This window comes from Myotis lucifugus, unplaced genomic scaffold (assembly GCF_000147115.1).
Source record: "Myotis lucifugus unplaced genomic scaffold, Myoluc2.0 scaffold_62, whole genome shotgun sequence".
NCBI lineage: Eukaryota > Metazoa > Chordata > Mammalia > Chiroptera > Vespertilionidae > Myotis > Myotis lucifugus.
This window is the reverse complement of record NW_005871110.1, coordinates 3,487,906-3,493,986: the sequence shown is the minus strand read 5'-3', so window position 1 is coordinate 3,493,986 and position 6,081 is coordinate 3,487,906.

Below are 6,081 nucleotides of genomic sequence, written 5' to 3'. Positions count from 1 at the left end.
GCGCATCTGCGGTCATGGATGTTGTGTGGCCCTCACCAGGCAGATACTACAGGGGACTCTTGATCACCATGGAGACCGAGGCTGGGTTTGGGCTGCTTGTTACCTGGAGAAAGAATAAGGAGAGACACTGGCATAGCTAGAAATTCTGGGCTTCTGATCAAAACTGTCAGAAAAGGACCCTTATTCCTAATTAATTTTAAAATAGAGAGATCTTCTACTGTGAGGTAGAGGAGCTTTGGGGCTGTATTTAAACCGATGGCACGCAGCGGGGAGGGGGAACTATTAAATTAGAAAGTGTATCACAAAATCCTTTCATGCTTTGCTTGAAGAAAGAAAAACCTGACTTGAGTTGGCTTGAGACATAAAATGGGAGTTTATTATAAGGACAAAAACGTTTCCAATCCCCCGAGGACAAAGATGCAGCAGTGTTTCTGGAACCCAGGGAGCGACTATGCATCACTTTTACTCTCTGATTCTTTTTATTCATCTGTTCCTTCCTTACTAGAAGACCAACATTTCCTGCTACTCAGTTGTTAGTGTGGTTGGGAGAAGGTGTCTGTCCTCATGTGTGAGTTTCCCAAATTATCCTCTCCGACAATGGAGACTGACTCTCTCATGCCCATCTCCGAGTTCCCAGGGCAGGGGCTCTGAGGGGTCCAGCTTGGGCTGAACGCTCACTGCTGATCTAATCCCTTATTTTCAGGTGGGTGTTTGGGGCACATTATACAAACATGACAGCCAACAGCCCGTTCCTGAGAATGGGAAGTTTAGGCTAGCAGTCAAGGGGGTCATTTTAAGCTGGGACTATACCTTCATAAGGGAATTGCTACACAATTATTATGTGATCTGAGTCTCAACCACCTCAGAGGTGTTATTTGACAGATAAGAAAATCAAGGCTCAAAGAAGGCATATAGCTGGTAAGTATTAGAGCCATAGCTTGAATCCAGGCCTCCTGCCTCCAAATGCTACATGAAAAAAAAAATAAACAGAAACAACTTTCTCTCCTCTTTTGCCTTTAAAGTTTATATTGTTTATTGTACTTTTTCTGCCCAAAGCATATCCAAATTTATTCCTTCAACCAATTCTGGATACACGCATGCTTTATGCAAGGCATCATGCTAAGCCTTATGAGGAATATGAAGCCTGTCTTCAAGATGCTTAGAATCTATTAGATAAGACATTTAACAAATTCATCTGCCAAGACTCGTAAGGCCACCACATAACACAACTCCAGAGAGCATCATTCACATTTGAGTCTTGGGAATGGCATCTTTTAGAGTAGTACAGTGCATGGTATAAGGCCCATCATTGCCACAGCTAACCCACTTGTTCCTTTCACATGCTCCTTAGTCGATGGTTAATTTTTGCAATGTAGAGTCTAACTAAAATAAGAATTGATACTTTAGCATTTTCCAGAACCTGGGAAGTCTCTAACATTAAAAATCCCTCTCTTATGGACAGATACATGCAAAAAAAAATGAAACTTGATCACCAATTTACACCATACACAAAAATAAATTCAAAATGGATAAAAGACTTAAACATAAGATGGGAAACCATAAAATCTTAGAAGAATCCACAGGCAACAAAATATCAGATATTTGGCATAGCAATATCTTTACTGATACAGCTCCTAGGACAATGGAAACTAAGAAGAAAATAAACAAATGGGACTACATCAAAACAAAAAGCTTCTGCACAGCAAAAGAAACCATCAACAAAACAACAAGAAAGCCCACTGCATGGGAGAACATATTTGCCAATGTTATCACCGATAAGGGTCTAATCTCCAAAATTTACAGGGAACTCATACAACTTAACAAAAGGAAGATAAACAATCCAATCAAAAAATGTGCAAAGGACCTGAATAGACACTTTTCAAAAGAGGACATAAGGAAGGCCAAGAGACATATGAAAACATGCTCAAAGTCACTAATCATCCAAGAGATGCAAATCAAAATGACAATGAGGTACCATCTCACACCTGTCAGAATGGCTATCATCAACAAATCAACAAACGACAAGTGCTGGAGAGGATGTGGAGAAAAAGGAACACTCGTACACTGCTGGTGGGAATGCAGACTGGTGCAGCCACTGTGGAAAATAGTATGGAGTTTCCTCAAAATATTAAAAATGGAACTCCCATTTGACCCAGTAATCCCACTTCTAGAAATATATCCCAAGAAATCAGAAACACCAATCAGAAAGGATATATGCACTTCTATGTTCATATCAGCACAATTTACCATAGCTAAGATTTGGAAACAGCCTAAGTGCCCATCAGTAGATGAGTGGATTAAAAAACTGTGGTACATGTACACAATGGAATACTAGGCTGCTGTAAAAAAGAAAGAACTCTTACCATTTGCAACAGCATGGATGGACCTGGAGAGCATTATGCTAAGCAAAATAAGACAGTCGGAGAAAGATAAATATCACATGATCTCACTCATTTGTGGAATATAATGAACAACATAAACTAATAAACAAAAATAGATCCAGAGACAGAGAAGCATCAAACAGACCGTCAAACCTCAGAGGAAAGGTGGGGGGCGAGGGAGGCTGGGGTAAGAGATTAACCAAAGGACTTGTATGCATGCACATAAGCATAACCAATGGACACAGACACTAGAGGGGTGAGGGCATGTGCTGGGGGGTGGGAGTGCCTAGGAGAAGTCAATAGGAGAAAAAGGAGACATATGTAATACTTTAAACAATAAAGAATTAAAGGGGGAAAACAGAATCCCTGTCTTAGTCTTTTCTGGCTGCTATAGCAAAAGAACACACAGTGGGTGTCTTATGAACAGCAGGAATGTCTTTCTCACAGTTCTGGAGTCTGGGAGGTACAAGATCAAGGTGCCAGCATGATCAGGTTCTGGTGAAAGCCCTCTTCCCGATTCACAGCAAGCACCTTCTAGCTGCATCCTCACATGGTGAAAGGGGCTAGATATCTCTCTGGAGCCTCTTTATAAGTCACTAATCTCATTCATGAGGGTTCCATCCTCAGGATCTAATCACTTCCCAATGGCCCCTTCTAATAACATCACCTCTGGGGACTGGGATTTCAATATATGAATTTGGGGGTATATAAACATTCAGACCATAGCAATCCCTTATTGAAGTAACTGCTTTTCTAGGGGGGGACAAGTGACCTGCAATAAATGGGCGCAAGTCTCAGCTGTGATTTCTAAATTGAGTTGTGGGAAGTTCCAAAGCCTTGGGGACATCTCCAGTCTTCGTGAGGGTGCCTGGAAGTAACTGCTCCTACAGGGAGGAAGTCTCCATGGTTTATTGGGAGGGCTATGAAGGTTGTGGAAAGGGTAAAAAATTAGAATTGTCAGAAGATTATGTAATGATCTAGAAGCCAAAGGAACCAGATTCAGAGCCAGAGGGCGGGCATGACATCAACAAAAAGTATGAACGCACCTGAGGACTGTTCCTTTCACAGGCCTGGAGGGAGGGGACGAAGGGCAGAAAGAGAGACTCCACCTTTTACTACATCTCTCAGTGTCTAACCACTAATGTTTTAGTCTGGACCAGTGATGGCGAACCTATGACACACGTGTCAGAGGTGACACGCGAACTCATTTTTTTGGTTGATTTTTCTTTGTTAAATGGCATTTAAATATATAAAATAAATATCAAAAATATAAGTCTTTGTTTTACTATGGTTGCAAATATCAAAAAATTTCTATATGTGACACGGCACCAGAGTTAATTTAGGGTTTTTCAAAATGCTGACACGCCGAGCTCAAAAGGTTCGCCATCACTGGTCTAGACAAACACGGATTAATCTTCATGTTAACACCGCTTTCTCCTATGTCTTTTTCTCATTGTCTGAATAACCATCCTATGAATAAGTTACCTTAGTAAAAATTGTCTAAAAAGTTCTGCTTTTGGCTAAGAAGCTCTGGTGAGCACTTGTTCCAGTACTTCCCCCACAATATGATTATCTAAACAGACACTAGTCAAATCTAACAAATTATTTCCAAGGTTGCAGGGAATAATTGATCTTTTTACTACATGTTGGAAATTAGACTACAATTTGCCTGCTCCATGTACAGCCCATACTACCAAGACCCACACTGAAGTATCAAGGCAGGAAGAGGTCTCTTTGAGGTTATGTTTGAATTTGCAATCAAACATGCCTACAGACACTCAAGGAGAAGCTGCCTTCATGAAGCGTGGCAAAATGGCAAATGTCCCGTTTTATAGTTTTCCCATGAAAAAGGAAAACTGCGGGCACTTAAGCCCCAAAGTGCATAGCTAAGGAACACCTGGCACCATGAATAAATTGCAAAATGCATATGTTTTCAAAAAAATTCTTTTTCACTAGATGGTGCACTTCCCGTTGTAATGCTGGTACATGACCAACAGCGCCCGTTACCAAGCAGCGCGAGAGCCCAAGGGAAGAGACTGGATTGGTATTTCAAGCCATTGACAGTCTCTAGAAAGTCTGCCATGTTCGCTGTTTTAAAATTAAACATCTGGTTGAAAAATCTGTTATTTTATGATTTTTATAACAATTCAAAAGTCACGTTTAATTTTGTTCTTTCTCCATCAGAGTTTCCAGTAACTCTACTTTTGATCACAATAACTCCATAAGCCTTAGGCTCAGAAAGAAAAAGAAAAAAAATTCCCCTTAGAATATTCATGGTCAGTTCAGCCTTACCTTATAAAACTCCAGCTAGGAAGCAAAACAAACTAGTTATATGGTTTCCCTTCTAACAGTCTGTGCCAGTTGAGCGTGACTGTGGGTTTATAGTGCCTCCAAAGATTAAAAACAATCCCACTTAAAATGTTCAAATCAAATTCACAAGCAAGCTAATGAGCTGTGAATGTAAATGTAAATGCTTACTAAGTGAGCACCCATAAAAGAATTATGTGCCCTAAGTAATTACGTGCAGATGCCGACTCTCGAGAGTTCAGTTTGGGACGTTTCTCAGCAATGGGGTGTCTAATGTTTATCCCGTAGTGTCAGCTCCAATGTTAAAAAGAGGCATCTATTTTCTAGAGTAAAGCACCAGCTGTCCAATGTGTGAACCCGTTCACATCCCTAGCTCCCAATGGGGTCCCTGTCCTCACCTCCCATCTGGGGCTCTTCCACGGAGAAAGTCATTCACTTGGGTATGCCCAGTTTAACCTCAGAGCACAGATCCCAGAGTTGGACAGAAATGGAAATTAAGAACATCTACTGTTTGACTAGCACATCATGATGATGGAAAATAGTGTCCACAACAACAACAAAAAACTGTAATGTCATCAGGGTTGGCAGCTCCAGACTTCACATTCAATTCCCACTGACCTCAATTGACATCCTTTCTGCTCAACTTCCAGATAGTCTGTCCTCTTACCGCGCAAGCAAGGATCTTCTACCTCTGTGTAAACTTTCATGAAAACTCAGTCTCCTTAGTCATGTCTCCTAGATACATGTCTTTGACAAATCTTTCAACTCTGATAAAATAACTAATGCTTATCTCAATCAAAATAATTTGCAGTCTGCCCTGGCTGCTGTTCCTAAGTAGTTAGAGCATCCACCCATGCATGGAAGAGTTGCAGATTCAAATCCCGGTCAAAGGCAAGTACCTGGGTTGCAGGTTTGATCCTGGGCCCTGGTAAGGGCATGTGTGGGAGGCAACCAATGGATGTATCTCGCTCACATAGAACGAACTCTCTCTCTCTCTCTCTCTCTCTCTCTCTCTCTCTCTCTTCCTCCTCCTCCTCCTCCTCCTCCTCCTCCTCCTCCTCCCCTCCTCCTCCTCCTCCTCCTCCTCCTCTTCCTCCTATCCCTCTCCTTCTCTCTCTTGCCCTCTATCTCCATCACACTCACGCCCTTCCACTCTCTCTAAAAAGCAATAAAAAAAAAATATCCTTGTGTGAGCCTTATCTGCAGAAAACAAAGAAAAAAAAGTGTGCATCCCTTCAGCTAGTCTGCCGGAAAACATTTCAGGTAATGTTGATGATGAGTGTCGCTTTGCTCCGCAGGTCAGACTACTCATGTCGGACCTAACATGTTGACAAGCATTGCATCTTTTATGGACTGAGTCAGACCAGCAAGCGAGTGTCACTTCGCTTGATAC